We start from the raw sequence: 18,710 nt of genomic DNA on the forward strand, positions 1-18,710 counted from the left end.
CCCAAACTTGGCACCTCCCCCACTTCCCTTCCACTGGAAAAGTTACTAAACATTACCTGGGACGACTTGTATCAGGTGACAAGACCTATGTCTCTGCAGAGCTGTGGCCACCATTGCTCATAGGCTCTCTCCATGGTCCACAGGAAGACTTTCACAGATCATTGTCTTTGCTAATAGCCCATTAGCCCTGTCTGACTTTTCCATTGTTGTACCTGAAGGTTTGGCTGGGGTGGACACCCAAAGTAACACATTTGCAATACAGATACATAGTTTATTTGGGCGTTAGCAAAAGCTTGTGCCCAAATAAATTTGTTAGTCTCTAAGGTGTCACAAGGACTCCGTGTTGGTTTGTATCAGCAAAAACAACTTGGATACCACTCTGAAACTAGATCATAGATTATTAGGGTTGGAAGGGACCTCAGAAGGTCATCTAGTCCAACCCCCTACTCAAAGCAGGACCAATCCCCAATTTTTGCCCCAGATCCCTAAATGGCTCCCTCAAGGATTGAGCTCATAACCCTGGGTTTAGCAAGCCAATGCTCAAACCACCGAGCTATCCCTCCCCCTTCAAATAGATACATAGTTAATATTCATAACTTCAGATACAGAAAAGATACAAGCATACAAATTGGATAATCACATTCAGTAAATCATAACTTTTCCAATGATATCTTACATGAGCCATCTTGCCTAAAATATATCTCAGTTATGTCATTCATTTCATATGAGCATATTTTCATAAGGAATATGGAATGGAATGTCACATTATTTCCATTAGCTAAATTTATCTAAAAATTCTGTAAATTGTCCTGAGGGAAACTACTGGGGGTAGGGAGAAGAATTAAACAGAAAACAAAACAAAACCCTACAGCTCAGGTAAGGGTCTCTCTTAAAATGTAACATACGCCTAGAGTCCCAATTCCAGATAAATATTTCTAAATAGCTCTGAGAAGAAAAAAGTTTTGATTAAAGAAAACATTAAAACCTTCATAGATGGAATAAATAGTTTCAGTACCATAAAGTGAAAAGACCTTATACAAAGAGGGTGAAAGTTAAAGTGAATTACATGTTTCAGAATTCTGATAACTCAAAGACTACAGCTCTCATCCTGTGAATAATCTAGGTCCTGATCCTGCAAAGACTTAGACACATGCTTAAATTTAGGTACCAGGAATAGTCCTGGGGGTGAATCACTTAACTTGTATGGGCTAAGCCAGCTCTAATTGGTGAGCCTTTTCCTACATTTTCTTATTGAAGCCATAGACTGAAAGGGAACAGATGTAGATTTTACATCTAAGCACATAAGAATTTCCATTCCAGATCATACCACTGGGCCTATGCACTGCAGTCTCAAGTCTCCGACAGTGGGCCAGTACTTGTTGCTTCAGAGAAAGATGCAAGAATTCCCATAGTGGACAATTACGGTATAAACTACCCACAGGAGAAGTTCTTGTCTAATACCTATGAGTTAGAGGTTGGCTTATTTTCTGAAGGCTAGAGCTTTAGATCCCATTTTTCTCTAGTTTAACTATTCTAAAGTAAGCATGGATACTCTCATTCATATAAATGCATAATCATTTTGATTTCTTTTAAGTCCTTGGACTCAATGATATTTTGTTGGAAGGAGTTCTATACATTAACCCATTGTATTAAAAACACACACACACACACACACACACACACACACAGTTTTAAATTACTTGCATTTCAATTTCCTTTTGGTCTTTTTTGGGGTTGGGGAGGAATGTAAATCGGAATTATCCACTCTGTCCTCTTCATTTTTTTGTATGCCTCAATTGTGTCGTCTATTTATGAAATACAATCATCATATTTTCAGCATTATTTTCTATTTTATTCCTTATATTCATCATAAAAGTTGGATTGCCCTTTTGATTGCTGCTGCACACTGAAAATGTATGTTGGCTGAGCTACGCACGATGACAACCAAGGCTTTTTCCTAAATTGGTCGTAGTTAGTTTAGAACACAGCAACACACGAGTAGTTCATATGATTCTGATAGATGTTCCTTGCATTTGTCAACTTTACATTTTATGTTCCTTCATGTGGCAATTCACCTGGTTTAAGTCATTCTGGAATTGATCAGTCTTCTCTACTCTTGAGAGATAACTAATTTTCTATAATCTACCAATTTTGCAAATTTTATTTGTATCTTAAACACTGTTGGCCCTAGGACAGAACCTTGGCTGATCCAACTTAACTTTTTCCATAGTGTAACTGACCACTTATCCTTAATTTTCTTTTCTCTCTTGGCTAATTTCTGATCCATGAAAGTACTTCATTCCCTAACCTCAAGACTACATATTTTCCTTTATAGACTTTTGTGAAAGACTTTCTCTAAAGGCTTTTTAGAGAGAGTCCAGATAAAGGATATCTTCTGCCCTACCCCTTTTTGTAAACATGGTCAAATAATACTATCATCACTGAGGAGCACACAGCACAGCCTAGGAGTGTACGGGGTGTGTGTGTGCGCGCACATGTGCGTGCAAAAGATGGCCTTTATGCTCTTCTGATCCTGAGGCTGAGTCAGCTTTGTCCTGCTGCCTTAACATAATTTAGAGCAGCCAGAGTGCTACTCTAATTTACACACCTGTCAACTATCCCAAGAACAGTCAGGGATCAGCTGGGCAGAGGGGTGTCCTGGCCATGCCCCATACAACAATAGCATGGAATGTGGGGGGTAACTGGTATAGGACTCTGCAATATCAGAGGGCTCACCACATTGGGTGATCCTCCTGGGGCTAGTTACACAAGTTCTATGCCTAAAATCTACAGCCACAGGGTTGCATGAAGTGGCCACACAACAGGATCTAGGTCATCAATCTCCCAAAAACAAGAAACTGGACCATCTCAAATACTTAACATTGGCTACCACTCAAAAGGGGTAATAGCCACAAATCTTAACACATTAGGATCCATTTTTTTCAATGCTCTCTTTTTAAAACGTCTTTATAAGTGGCTTAAAAACAAACAAATAAAAAATCCCCAAACTTTGAGATGTTGGAATATCTGCCTGTTTAATTAAATCAGTCAGAGTACAAGTGATCATTTTCACGGAATTCTTGTTTACACCAACAAAATCTGACCTGATGCAAATTATCACTCAATTGCTGATGTAAGTAATGCTATATCCATGGATGCTTTAATTTCACAAGATAACACTTGCCATTTCAAAAATGTAAATCATGGCTCCTGAGTAAAGCAATAACCCTTCTATAAAAGAACAGCAGAACTGATTCATTCTTATTCCTAGACTAATGTGGGTTTCTGTAACCAGTCCACGCATTTTAAATGTGCAACTTGATTTTAAGGCAATATAAAAAAGGGGTGAAAAAGTATTTAAGTTATTATAGCAATCAGCACATCCTTTCCAATCAACAATATATTAAGATTAAAAGCCATAAAACAGGTTGGAGTTAAGCTGATGCATACATCTGAAGAATTTGATCTGTGAGCCAGCTGAGACCTTATTTTTATTGTTATTCTCCTCATTTTATTAGACAATGCCTTGTCTACTGAAAGTTCCAATGAAAGTCATTGCTTGTTTATTTCTAACAGGTTCATATGTTCCCATGCTAGCTTTGTGTGTATACTTAAATTACACCACATTGTATTAAATATAAATGTGTAGCTATTCATTTTTCAAGCTGAGATTGGCACAATGTGGAGAAAGCACTGTAAATACAAGGTAGTTAAATAATAAATTAAAATTATTTTGGATAGGTCACTTATTTTTAAGAGTCTTGCTTTACAGATAATGTTGGGAAATCTTTGTGGTGGACGTGCCAGAAGGCAGGGGGGAAACAAAAACCAAGAACACTATTACCTTTCTTGTCTCTAGTTGGCTAGAAACCCAGCTAAACATCCTGGCTTCATATGCATATGAAAAGACTCATGATAATGAGAGGTGGATAGCAATGACTCATATCCTGTAGAAAAAGTTCATATTCAGCTTCAGAAAATGGCTTAAACAGAAAAGCACACTAAAATATTTCGCACCAGATTTTCCAGTCTGTTACTTCAGTGTAACTCCACTGATTTCAGTGGAGATACCCACGTGTAAAACTTTACAGAGTGGAGAATGTGGTTTTATATATAGGGTGGAATTGTCAAGGCAGACTAACCGGAGTTAGGTGCTCAAATCCCATTGCCTTTGGAAACACCATCCTTAATTTCTTACAATAAAATTGCTAATGGAGGTAGCAAAATTTTCCCTTACTAACATTTCAATAAACCTACTGTTTAATGAACAGTGATATGTAGGAAAAAAATAAAATGAAACAGAGTACTTAAAGTTAGGATCCTCAATAGAGCTGTGCTAACAACTGATTTTTTGGGTCGCTAGATCAACAGACTTAAAAGTGGCAATTCTTCAACAAAAACTTCAAAAAACAGACTCGAACATGAAACTGCAGAACTGGTATTAATTTGCAAACTGGACATCATCTAATTAGGCCTGAATAAAGACTGGGAGTGAATGAGTCATTACAAAACCTAATTTTACCATACTGCTACTCACACCTTCTTGTCAACTGTTTGAAATGGGCCACTCATTACCACGACAAAAGTAATTTTTCCTTCCTTGGTATTCTACTGTTAATTGAATTGTCTTGTTAGACTGACCCCCTACCTGGTAAGGCAACTCCCATCTTTTCATGTACTATGTATAATATACCTGCTACTGTATTTTCCACTCCATGCATCTGATGAAGTGGGCTCTAGCCCACGAAAGCTGATGCCCAAATAAATTTGTTAGTCTTTAAGGTGCCACAAGGACGCCTCATTTTTTTAAAAAAAAAGTTTTGGGTCTAATGAAGTGTTTTATTTTGGATTGAAATGAAACATTGTTGGGGGTGGGGTGGGAATGATACCCTTTTACAAAATTGAAGTAAAATTCAAAACAAGAAGTCTTTTTGAATCAAAAAGTGGAAGTGAAACTTTTCAGAATTTTACTGTTTTTATTGTTCCATCTAAATTTACTGATTTTTGCCACAAATTCAATAAATATATCTCAGTTACCTCAAATCTGTATATTTTTATGAAATGTGTTTTTGGAAATCCCATTCTTAGGCACCTAAGTCTATTACAATTAATGAAAAGTGTGTTCCTGAATCCCCTAGGTACTTTCAAAAAGTCTCAATATAAGAACTTAGCCCTAGCCACGCCATTTTGAAAATTGTGGGCTTAGTTCTTGCAAGAAGCTGTCCTGGAAAATATCATTTTCTATATATTCATAAAAGAGGCACAGCACAGCTAATGGCAGTCCAAATTTCTTCATACTACTCCAGCCATTGGTAGCAACAAAGTTGAGACACTTTCAAACCAAGTCCCTGTGAGTCAATGTACATCTGCCAATTAATCCTTGGCCCCTCTGCTGCCTAAAATGGAAACTGTGTCAACAAGTGCATCAACTAATCATGACTGTGTGTTATGTAGACACCAGTCCACCAGGAACTGGACTGAGACCACAAATTCATTTCATGTAGAGGCCATGAACTAGCCAAATGATTAATGATCTTTCAAAATCCTTACCCTAATTTTTTTCCTTAAAAAGCTTTCTTTAGCCTCTTGTGGAGAATAAGTGAGCTTGAAAAAGATGAATGTGAACTTTCTTGCTTTTTATTGATCCATCTGTTTCAGACTACAATTTTTAAAGGGATTGTAGATTCTCATATTAAGAATATTTTCTTCATGGTTATGTGAAGCACAGTACATTTGTCATCATGCTTCAGTTTCCATACTTCTTTTCCTTTAATTTCTTCATCATTACTTCTCAAGTCCTTTTGTACCTAAGAACATATCTAAAGCAAAGTTAACCATTTCCAGAAACTTTATGGTTAATTGAGTCAACTGCCTACATAACTGTCTCATCTGACTAAATTAATTTAAAGTCATCAGCAAATCAAAGGTTCTGTGAAATTGCAATTCTGCAACTGATGAAGATTAAGTCAGTGTGGTTATTAAAATATTTTCTGTTTCAGATACATTTCTGTCCAAAAGTTTGATCTGTTAGGATTTCATATGGATATGAAACCTTTTAGTAACTAGGTTTTTTGCTTCAAGGTATCATGGGGCTGTAGTGGATTAGCAGTGGTCCGTCCCCCTCTGGTCATTGGGAGGCCACTCTGCCTCACTACATCGCTGGGCGTCACCCACAATCAGGGAATTAGCCAGGCAATCCACATCCTGTGGCTCTGGCTGGCAGTCCTTGCAGAGGGGTTGTCAGTTAGGGTCTCTCGCCTGCAATCAGGGAAAAGGAGCAGACATCTGCAAGTCCAAGTCCTTTGTCAGGGCAGCCAAGAGTCTATGGCTCAGGCCTGTACTCAGGGCCAAGCAGCAAGAGGGTGAGGCACCCTAGCTTTGGTGGATGGCCAACAATCTCAGGCTCCTTGGTCTAGAGAGGGGGGACTGCCACCCCAGGAGTGAGGTAGCAAGGTAAGGGACTGCAGGCCCACCCAACTCCACTATGTTCCAATCCCAGGCCCTAACAGTGGTGGAGTATTCCGCCACTGGGTCAGCAGGGAATCTAGTTGCAACACGCTGACAGAGTCTTCAGCAGCAATGCAGCCAGACTAGAATTGGTTGCCCCTAGGCCATTTCCTCCCCTCGGGGGGTACCTGGATCTGTAGGGTGTCCTCCAGTTTGTCTGGGTAGAAGACCAGTGGCAGTCCCAGCAGCTCCTTGGTGCCTCGGTCAGTGAGTCGCTCCAGCAGCTTTGGCCAGAGCAGGCAGGAAGTGCCTGTCTTCTTTGGTGACTGCAACCTAACTGAGCCCCAGGACCCTCCCTTTATACTTCCTGTCCTGCCATCTGACTTCTGGTGAGGGGGTCGAGCACAGCCTGGCTCCACCCACCAGGGTTCACAGAGTGGTCCTTCCCCCTCTGGCTCAGTGGAAAGCCACTCCACCTCACTACAGGGACACATGCTGTAACATTTTACAGAATCTGATAGTGTATGAAAGAATAGCTGTCTAATATCTCCAGAATGTGGGAGGGTGAATGTAAGAGCAACTGAATAGCCATTATATGGGTTCTATAAGAACAAGAGGGAATAGAAAATTCAACAGGCTCTGGATCAGACCCACTGTGACTTTTATCATTTTTATAATCTTTGCAAGAGTTTGATCCTCCCCTCCAAATATTCAAAAATTTTACGTTCCACAGTTAAAGTTCAAATAAATCTATTGTATCAAATAAATCACAACCACTTGTCTTCACTTCAAGGCTTATTCCCATCCTTCCTTCGACCCTCTCATGAGGATATGGATTCCCACCTCTTCTCTGCCACTGATGCCAGCCTTCTCTGCCCAGTTAATAGCACAGTCATGCATTCTACCATGCTGCCCCTCATGGATGGCAGGAGTTCCCCATAAATAGCCACAGCTGCATCATCATCCTCAAAAATCCCTGCCAGGATTGTCAAATTGCTGGAATTTTTTGTACATGTGGTAAGACAGCTAGTGTACTGAAAAAGTTGGCAATCATGCTGCAGAGATTTGCGTAATTGTTTCCTTGTGCTCTCATCTGACCGTACCTTGTCTGACTGTACCTGTTGTAGCTTGTCTAATAATTGAACCACAAGTTCTTTGGGGAAGGGGCCACCATTTTGATCAGTGTTCATACATTCTGCTTAGTACTATGGGCTCCTGGTCTATGTCTTGAACTATTAGGCACGACTTGCAATACAAATAAAAATAAATATTTCTTCTGCTGATACCATAAATATATCATCTGTATCTTCATAGGACTAGCAGCACATGTTATAATTTCTGTGTGGGGAAATAAGTGGCACTATTAAATATATATATTTACCGATATTTCTAAAATCTTTGCCTCTGTCAGAATTTGCTGTTTGTAGCTTTTACCTTTCTGTCTTGGTTTCTAGTCAAGATGTAGTTAATAAAAAAAGCTTTATTTTTATGAGGGTAATGCAAAAATCTGTGTCACTTTGCACACTAAGAATAAATAAAACCGTCTTAGCCTGGATAATTGGCCATCTCAACCTTCTAATAAAAATATTGTATTGATTCAACAGATTCTTTTATTAGATATTGGAGGCAGTCAACTAATTTAATTATTGTTATGCTATGCTGAGCAATGATAATTACAGTGAGCTCGATTCAGTTTGGCCTCTACATGGGTGCCCAATGCATGTGGAAGCAAGAGTAAGTAGCTGCCTCTCCCTCCCACAGCCTAAGTGCGGTCAGAATTGCTCTGGTGCACTTAGAGGGGCACAGTGATGCTGCTGAGATGTTCCCAAAAGGGGGTATGACACCACTGAAGAGAGAGGATGGGGAAGAGCATAGGTGGAGCCATCACTCCTTCCTCTCAACTCTAGCCAATAGAGCTGTCCAACCATGAGGTGGGTTAGGGTAATATGTCACATCCCTCAAAGGGGTTTAACAGTTTGTGGGCCTCCTCAAACAGGTAGGAGAGTGTTAATTCTGTATATTTACTTCTGCTCAGTGGAAGCCTTAAGAAAAAAAAAACACTTTACCAACTTGAGAGAGAGAGAGAGATTGAGATTCAATCATCCAGGAAGAGGAGAAGCTACAAGAAAGGCCCACCCATCTACCCCTTAAAGCCAAAACTGCTCTCGTCCACAGTGAAAAGGGGCTAGTCATGCCTTCTTTAACCAAAGAGGTTAACTGGGTGATGAAAATATAATACGCAAAATAATTGAGTTAAGTATGGTCTGGAAGCAATTTTCACTGGCTAAACCTTCAGCCAGTTACCATTTAGGATTACCAAATATGATATTACCATATTACCATTATTACCAAATACCATTATTATTACCAAATACCATTTAGGAATACCAAATATGATATTACCAATCTCATCACTGAGGTGTTAAATTAGACATGAAAGCACACAATATATAAAGGAAAGAAGCATTTTACTTAATATACCAATGAATGACGGTTGCATTGTAACATTCGCTGGCATTTTTCAAAGTAGCCTAAAGGGGTTAGGCACCCAACTACCTTTTGGCCTCTTGGAAAACTCCCAGCCTTAGAACATGCACTACAATATTGGTTTGGGCATTTTGCTAAGCTAACAATATTAGTACTGGCAGGCATAACCTAAATACCTGTCCTATGGCCTTATATTAAATGCTGCAGAGCACTTGCCACTTCTCTGGAAATGAGAGCGCGCTGGGAGTGCTCAGCACCTCTGAGGATCTATGCTAGGTTTTGGTAAGTGTGTCAACTACTTCATATTTACACTTGTTCTTGGAATACATTAATTATACACACAGAGACCTACAAATGTCTGCATATGTACTTCTACTGTCCCCATATCTGTGGTATCACGTAAATGGTTTATTTGAACCCACACTGAAAAGGGTATTAGCTGTAGAAAGGACTGAATTCCTGGAAGTTCTGGTGTGTTTGGGTTTTGTTCTGAATAAGTTTCTCTGATAAACACACCATAGTATTGAAGCGGTTTTTAATCCCATTACCTACTGCATATAGAAATCTTATTGCCTGGCCAAAGAAAAACAAACAAAAAAACCCACCACAACAAACATGACTTATTTTGCAAGATAATTTACACAAAACAAAAGTTATACTCTAAGTAATTTTATGACTGGATGTATGGATGCCTGATTTCATACAACACATTCCCAGCCCCATTTACAATGGAAATTGTAAGGTTTAAAATGTGAATGAGAACTACCTGTTCATCCTGCATACCCACTTCACAGATCACTACACTAAGCTAATGTTTTAAAAAACTTTCAACTCAAAACATATTATTTAATCATATACATAGATTTCCACCTCCCCCGAACAATGGTGCTCCTATTAAGGGAGAATACAAAACTGTCACTTTACCAGTGATACGATTTTCCTTGTAAAAATTATTTAATGTTCTGAAATTGGCTTTATAAGCCAACTGTATCTGGTTATTGATTATTCTTAGAGTTGCTACACACAACAAGACATGAGAAGCAGCTCCTCTTCCCAAAGTAGCTTGTTTAAGATAGTGATGAAATTCCCTAATGCACAGTCTAGAGAGCGATTACGCCGCGGAAACATTCAGCTGCTAAAATACTTGCCAATCAATTGAAACAGCTAAAATGAAACTTCACTTGTCTCTGGCCAGTTATCCAACATGCAAGTTACCCTAAAATTCAGGATGGAAATTCAGGATAGAAGTTCAGAACCTTAATCAGTCAGCTGAAAATAACTGACCAGAGCTGATTCAACTAAATTATTTCTTGTCCTATCATAAAGACAAAAATGTTGTGTTCTGCACTCCCTCTAATCTCCTCCATGTAGCAAACTTCAGGTGGCATGGATTCCACTGCACAGGAATCAGCCCAGCAAGGCTACCCACTCAGGGCCTAATCCTAAAATGCTTACTCTTGCGAGTGGTCCTTATTCAAGTGAGTACCTGAGGTGAGTCAGGATTGTGCCAAACTCCTCCTATGAAGTTCTATATACGCTCACTTTTTAAAAAGGTGTCAGCACTGTACCCCTGCGGGAAAGAACACCTATTTGGAATGATCTCCTGGAGCTTCATGTTCTCATCATAGTATGGTTCTATGCTGGCAGCAGCTGTTCCTTGGACTTGCCTGGTTTTGGTCAACACCACACTTTTGGTTTCTTTTTTTGAGAATATTTAAAAAAAAAAAATTTTTTTTTTTTTTTTTTTTTTAGGGCTTCATCCAACTTAAGTCAGTGAAAAGAACTCCTTGACTTCTATAAAAGATGAGCTATTACCAGCAGGAGAGTGGGGTGCGGGGAGAGAAAACCTTTTGAAGTGATAATCAAGGTGGGCCATTTCCAGGAGTTAACAAGGACTTCTGAGGAACAGTGGGGGAGGGGGGAGGGAGGAATAAACAAGGGGAAATAGTTTTACTTTGTATAATGACTCAACCACTCCCAGTCTCTAAAACTATTTCCCCTGTTTATCCCCACCCCCTCCCCCACCCCGGTTCCTCAGACGTTCTTGTTAACTCCTGGAAATGTGCTGGAAATGGCCCACCTTGATTATTACCTCAAAAGGTTTTCTCTCCCCCCATCCCACTCTCCTGCTGGTAATAGCTCATCTTAAGTGATCACTCTCCTTACAATGTGTATGATAAACACCCATTTTTTCATGGTCTGTATGTATGTAAATCTCCTCACTGTATTTTCCGCTTTATGCATCCAGTGAAGTGAGCTGTAGCTCACAAAAGCTTATGCTCAAATAAATTGGTTAGTCTCTAAGGTGCCACAAGTACTCCTTTTCTTTTTGTGAATACAAACTTACATGGCTGCTACTCTGAAACCATTGACTTTTATGGGACTTGGATTGAGCCCTCTGTTCATGCAAATAGCAATCAATGGAAGTTTTGTCATGGACTTCAATGGGCGCAGGATCAATCCTTTAATAACTACAGCCTGGAACCAATCTGCATTTGAAATATCCCTTCAAAAATCATTTGAATTGCACAAGGCGATGCTACAGGATCAGGCCACACTATTGGCCTTCTCTCAAGACATTTTGCCAACATGGAATGTCTGAACAGTAATTTTTGAGGTCCAAATATCCAAGTTCAGATACAAAACATTTTACTGCAGATTGTGCTGTAGGTCTATAATTATGTATTTGAGGGATTAGCACAGGTAGTCAAAAGTTGCTTCAGTTTCTTCCCTCCCCCACAGGGAGTGATAAGAAAAATATGATCCACCTAAGTCAGACCACAAAGAAAAACAGCCCAGTAGTCTACTTCCCTGGATTCAGTGCTTGACACTACTTTAAGTTCTGTCCCCTTGCTCAGAAACTTTCCATTCTGTAACTGAATGAGTGACCTGGGCTAGAAACTATTGCTAAGATTTCACACATAGTTTACATGGTGAACATAGCCTCTTATTGCTGGTGTATGTTTTGAGCAGGCCATTGCTTCCTCAAATGTAATTATGTAAAATTATTCAATGAAGCTTTGATTTTTTAATTCTAAAAATGTTGGCAAACAGTTCTCCGTGTATATTAAACGTTAACTGGAAACTGAGTTGTACTTGTTTAGGTAAATCACATGGGAACATAGATACTTAGTTGGATGAAAATGCAAGCATTGGCAGCAGGAATGGTCACAAGAATTTAAAATTTTGTTTACAAATATTTACATGGCAACTACAAAATTCACTATCTGAAAACATTCAGGTTTGCACAAAGGGAACAAAAATGGCCTGGGCAATCTGCTTTTCATTCTGGAGGTGTTTTGCTAAAAAAGTGTTTGCCCACTAGTGATCGTAAAAGCAATAGCAGGCATAACAGTGGAAAATTACATAGACAAATGATAAGAGAAACACAGGTTTCAGAGTAACAGCCGTGTTAGTCTGTATTCGCAAAAAGAAAAGGAGTACTTGTGGCACCTTAGAGGCTAACCAATTTATTTGAGCTCACGAAAGCTTATGCTCAAATAAATTGGTTAGTCTCTAAGGTGCCACAAGAGAAACACATTACCCATGGATTAACAATTTTCACAAAAACAATTACTCCACATCTAACCTCTCAATCCTCATCCTCAAAAGAAACCTGCACAACACCTTCAAAAGGCAAAGCTGGGGAGCTTAAATTTATAATTTTGCTAGACTTTTGTAATTTTGCTTGATCAGGACATTGGATTTATGAGATCTTAAAACAGTTGGTATGGGTACTTCCACCTTTTTATGTTCTATGTATAAATATCTTCTTCTATATGTTCCATTCTATTCATCCGATGAAATGGGCTGTAGCCCATGAAAGCTTATGCTCAAATAAATTGCTTAGCCTTTAAGGTGCCACAAGTACTCCTTTTCTTTTTGCGAATACAGACTAACACGGCTGCTACTCTGAAATCTAACCTGGTAACTTGCCCACCCCTGCTTTTTGTCCTATGACTGCACGGGTGTTAAAGGCCACTTCTCCTTAAATGTGAATGAACTAGATCAGCTCTACAGCTTTTCTTTCACACACAGAAGTTGGCCCAATAAAAGATATTACCTCACTCACTTTGTGTCTTTAATATTGTGGGACCAACACAACTACAGCACTGTATACAGAAAGGGTTTATAGCACTGTAGGCAAGGTTTTACTATAGACTGTCTCTACAATGTTTTTTTTTGTTTTAAGTTATATTTGTTTTGAATTGTAGTTTTGACAAATCAATTTCCAATGAAAAACATCCAACCTGTGTCTCTAATATTCTGCATCCAACATGGCTACCACAACCCTGCAAATAAAGTAGTACTACATTTTTAATTGAAACATTTCCAGCCAGCTCTATAATTCAGTTTGGTTCTTAGCATTTGCTTATTTCATGTAATGTTGGGTGTGAGCCTGGCTGGAAAGAGTAAGAGCTAATTTTTGCATCACTGAAGTGACTCCTGATTTACATTGATGTTATACCCATCAAAATATTAACATAGTAAATGACAAAAAAGTTATGGCGGACAAAGTTTTCAGTCTCTGATTTTGATGAAACTACATCTACAGTATTTATGGAGCAAATCAAAAGAAAAAACGCTAAATGAATGCTTTTCAGCTTTGATTCCCTACCCCCACCCTCAATATACTGTAAAACACTGGAGGTAAAAATTCTGATTTCTTGGCATAAAACTTTGTCTCTCAAAATCTGCTATTATAGATCATTTATCATACTGTCATGTTACAAAAGACTGCTAGTAATTTTTAGTTTGTTCACAGTCAAGTTCTAATTTAGCCTTACTTCTACTTAAAGTAATTCAGCCATCAAATAGATTGTACATTGTAATTAAAAGGAAAAACCCTCTAGTTTTCTAGTTCTAAATGTTTGCTCCCTACTAAATAATACCAGAACATTGAATAGGGAACCAACTTTTGAAACTGGAAAAATAGGAAGAACAAGACTTCTGCTGTGTAGATGACAAAAGCTATTATAGGTAATGGAATAGAGATTCCCACAACTCTTCATGAACAAAAACGAATGCTACATACTTATAACCACTCAGAAAAAGGTGAAGGAGAATACCACTTTTGTAGAAAAAGACCACAAAGTAGCTCCATGCCTGTGCATCCTGTTAATGTTTGACTTGAAAGCCTAGGATTTAGATTGTCACCAGATTGCTCTATGACCTTAGGCAAGTTATTTCCTCTATCTGATAACCTAGCTCTACCCTGGGTTATATTTACCTTTATCTTCTCTCCCCATCCCTCACTCCTTCTGTGGAGAAGCTTAAATGTTTAATGGTGGTAAAGTGACAGAACTTTTGGATTAAAAGCAAAGTGCAATTTAGTTTAAATAAAGAAAATAAGCAAGTATTTCCTCAACTTAACAGCTGCCAGTTGTGTTACATGAAGAGAAGGCCACCAGCCCCTAATACACACATCATTTAGGTTTATACTATATGGATCTTTAAATGAAAGCAAACATCCCACTGCCAGCTGCCTGCCAGTCACTTGGTGCAGGTATGCCCATTTACAAGGTTGTCAGTTTCAGTTAAAAAAACAAAAACTTGCTACACTTGCTACTATCTGGTGACTGGCAGGTTGCATCCAATTATTTCTAGATGAGATGGTACCTATTTAAAAAAAATGAGTTTACTGCTCAGCATCAATTGATCATTATAGTTTAAAGCCCTTTTTGAGCCCAGATATAATCTGACATATCCTTACTACATGCCCAATTATAAAATTTGTTGGGAGACTAATCACTAGGAACAAGCTTCCAAAAGCAGGTATAATGCTAGTTGGAACATCTAGGTAGAAATGATAAATTCATTAGCTCCTTTTTAGAATCAGATTTTGATCTAATCATAATATAGAATGTATTCTTTTACAACAGATTATTAACAATTACAGATGAACTCAAGCAACAACATTCAGAACCGAGTTTGGGGTGATTAGATGTGTTGTTCTTGAATGAAGCACCAACAATATAAGGGTCACTTGCAAAAATTCTGATCTAGATTCTGCTTCAGGTGGAAGCCAAGATTTGATATAGGCCATCTCCATTTTTAATACTTAATATGTGATTACATGATATAATATTTCATGTGTCTTGTTCACAGGAGACATGCAAAGAATTATCTAATTTTTAATCTTAGTCTTGGTAATAACTACAGCTTGTTGAAATTTTTCAAGATTCATTGTTTTGATTAAACTCTCTCAAAATTTTAATTAAGACAAAATTTTAATTATATTTCTGATCCCCCCCATACATTTTTCAACCATTTCTAAAAATCCCCTGCAGCTTTGTGCTGATGCATCCTGCCAGCTATCATAGATAAGACACTACTCTTATGTAAAGCATTAAGAAGCCAATGATTCACCATACCAGATCATATATACCAAAGCCTATATTATTTAGGAAGGGTATGAGTCACAAAGGTAATTAGACACTTAAGGCCCATTTTTAGACCCCTAAATTCAGTTGGCAAGTATGCTTTTGCAGTAAAAGTTCCCTAAGCCTCTGTTTCTGCACACGGCTGCCTCCCTTTGGCACACAGACAACAACTTCTCCTGCCTAATCCCAAGAGTGATTCACAAACTAGGGAACATAGGGGTTTGGTGGCCCAAGTCATGTATCAGGCAGGTAGGCAGCCTCTGAGCACACCTTCCAGGTCAGACCCCTCACATAAATTGACAAAAAAAGAGTTAGAGCTAGGGGCAGAGGATAATCTTCATAACCTTTAGCCTAGTGGTTATATACTCACCCATAATGTGGGAGACCCCTGGTTCAAGACAGCCCTCCTCCTGAGGTGGTGGTGGGAGAAGGGATTTGAACAGGTATTAGCCACATCTCAGGAGAGTGCCCTAAACACTAGGCTATACTCATTCTAACTCTCTCTAGCCCAATTAACATTTAATTATACTAGAAAAACTTCAGTAGGAGAGGTTGAGGGTGAGCCACATCAGAATTCCATACAAAGAACCCTGTACTTTTTGTGTGTGACCTGATCAGTGCCTCATATGTATATTATTTACGTACAGTGCCACACAGTGCATGCCAGCTTCACTTTCTGAAGTTTAACAAATGTGTTGCATATTGGTAATCTGCTTGCAGTGCAGTCTAGAGGTTAGAGCAGGCATTTACAACCTGGAAGTTCTACTTCTATTCCCAACTCTTCCATGGAGCACAGTAAGACTCTGCACAGGTTCTGTACTCTCAGTGGATTGATATACTCTCCTTGAGGTGAGTAGAGCTTGGCTAATTAATTCTTGTAAAGTTCCTTGAGGGCCTCAGATGGAAGGTACTATAGAAGAGTGTACTATACTTAAGCAAACAGAAGATGTTAAATATGCAACTTGAAACGTATGTACAAATTTCACCATAGAGAAACTATTTCAGGCCTTTTAAAGTATGTAACATTTCTCACAGTGGTATCGGAGAGCACTTGATGGAGCTGAAGGTTGTCTCCATTCACAATTACTAATAAAATAGTATAGTGGCCAAATTCAAGCTTAGGTGCATTTTTGAAGGGATCCATTAGAGATATGGTACCAAGAGAACCCTGTCTCTCCCGCAAGCTTCACCCTTGGGATAGGAGTAATTTCAACTCATACTGGACAAGTGCAGATCAGTGATGGAGAGTAGTTTATTTAGGTAACTTGCACTTTCTACGATTTGTACGAAGTGGCCATAATCTTGAATTTTTCATCCAGGTAACACTTATCAGAAGTGACGCCAGAATGTTTCATCAGGACGTTGCCCTATAAAGCAAGGACTTGCACGGACTCCGCAGTTGCTACTTCTACTTTTTACATCTGCTGCTGTCTAAGCAACCGCAATCTCTAGTGATAGGGGAATCAACTCAAAATTGCTCACGGGGAATCCGACTCCTCAGAGGCCAGTGGAGGAAGATATATTTCCTACCTCAAGAAGCAGAGCTTCTGGTCCATAAAGTCACTTAATATTCTCTTCTTCATTATGGGTGTAGTGTACCAAAGAATAAGAAATCTGAGATAGAGGAATGAGGATCTGGATCCTGAACACAGATTACTGCTAAAAGTATTTTATTTTTTAAAAGATATTTTTTTAAAAAGATCTTTTTTTTAATCTTTTTTTTAAAAGATTTTTTAAAATCTTTGAAGACTGGTTAATGACAGCCATAGCAGCAGGGAGAGGTTTTGATAAAATTAGATATAATTGCAGAAAGGTTAAAAAAAAGAGGGGCCAACAGGACATGCAGGTATTTATTTTCCATTCAGTAAGTCGCTCTACTGCTGCTCATATAGACAGAGAAGCAAAAATATTGTCAAGGCAGAAGAGAATCAACCAACATCCTTCTGACACATTCCAGGGTGCAATGCAGACCAAGGAGAGGCTGTCTCATCACCTGGCCCACAACCTTAGGTGCCTCACATTGCTTTGCTGTGGCTCCCAACCTGGGCCTCTCACAAACAGCATGCAGGTCACACCTGCAGGACCACAGTTCTAGTCCAGCAACTCTAACCCCAGCAAGCCTGGACTACTACTTGTTGGGTGACCCCAACATACTCCAGTCCAAGTTTTCCCTAAATGCATCCTGCACTATTCAGCCCTCTTGGCCAGCTCAGATATTATAGGTCTGTTGTCTCTGTAAGGGTTCAATATACAACAGTTTATTACTTTACCTGGAGTTACCAAATAGTTTTAAATAATAATAAAAAAGTTTATTTAACTACAAAGAAAGTGTGTTAAGTTTTAAGAACAAGTTACCAGAGAAAGAAGATAAAACTCTTTCTAGTAACTTAAATTTAGCAAATTAGGCTCAGTTCAAGGTAAAAATCTTTGCCACATGTTCCCAAATTCTCAGGTCAGTACCACCCCACAAGGTCAAAGGGCTGGTTCCTTTGTCTTCTTAGGTGAAGGAGAGAGGAAGAGAAGAGAACCTGGAGTGTTTTTGCCACTCAATTTTATAGTCCATTTACCCTCCAAAATGCATTATCCTGGGGATTACCCCTAAATAAAGTTTTTTCCTTCTGGGAGGACAGAGACATGGAGTTTCACAGTAAAAAGAGTTCCATGTTGTTGCTTGCAAGAATGCAGATCAACCTGTTTTTGCCCCCCTTCATCGCTAAAAAATGGCCATGTGACTGATGTCTGCCAATCAATCTTGACACCTGGCTAGAGGTGTCAGCTTTGTCCCTTGTCTTTGAGAAATCCATTTACCCACTCTGGCTGTCCCAAGGACTTGGTTTGCTACTTGTCTGTAAAGTGAGGTAAACCCACATTTCCTTATTCAAAATAGACCTGAGTAATGCCTTCTGCATAGTCAGAGTTACTTGGGTGCTAATATGTGCTAACAACATACATGGGGGTGCTGCAGCACCCCCCGGCTTGCAGTGGTTTCCATCATAGACAGGGTTTACAGATGGGTTCAGTGGCTCTCAGCACCCCCACTATACAAATTGTTCCAGCACCTTTGGAATCATAGCACCATAGTGGTAGAAGGGACCAGAAGGGTCATCTAGTCTAACCCACAGCCAAGATGCAGGATTTGATCATACAGGGGAATTAATAACTTTACATATAATATTGCAACATACATTCACTGTGATATTACTGACCACTGAGTTATTAGTTTTCAAAGGTATATTTTGTACCAAGATTATTAGAATAGTGTGTAGCTTATGAATTCAGGTATGCATTTGGTCACACCTTCCCAAACTGCCTATGTTTTCTCTCCTCACCATGTCATAGGAACAGGATTCTTCATGTGTTCCTTTCTAAGAGAAGGCAGATCATCAGTGTACA

The sequence above is a fragment of the Lepidochelys olivacea genome, assembly GCF_965140295.1.
Source record: "Lepidochelys olivacea isolate rLepOli2 genome assembly, chromosome: 6".
In the NCBI taxonomy this organism is placed as follows: domain Eukaryota; kingdom Metazoa; phylum Chordata; order Testudines; family Cheloniidae; genus Lepidochelys; species Lepidochelys olivacea.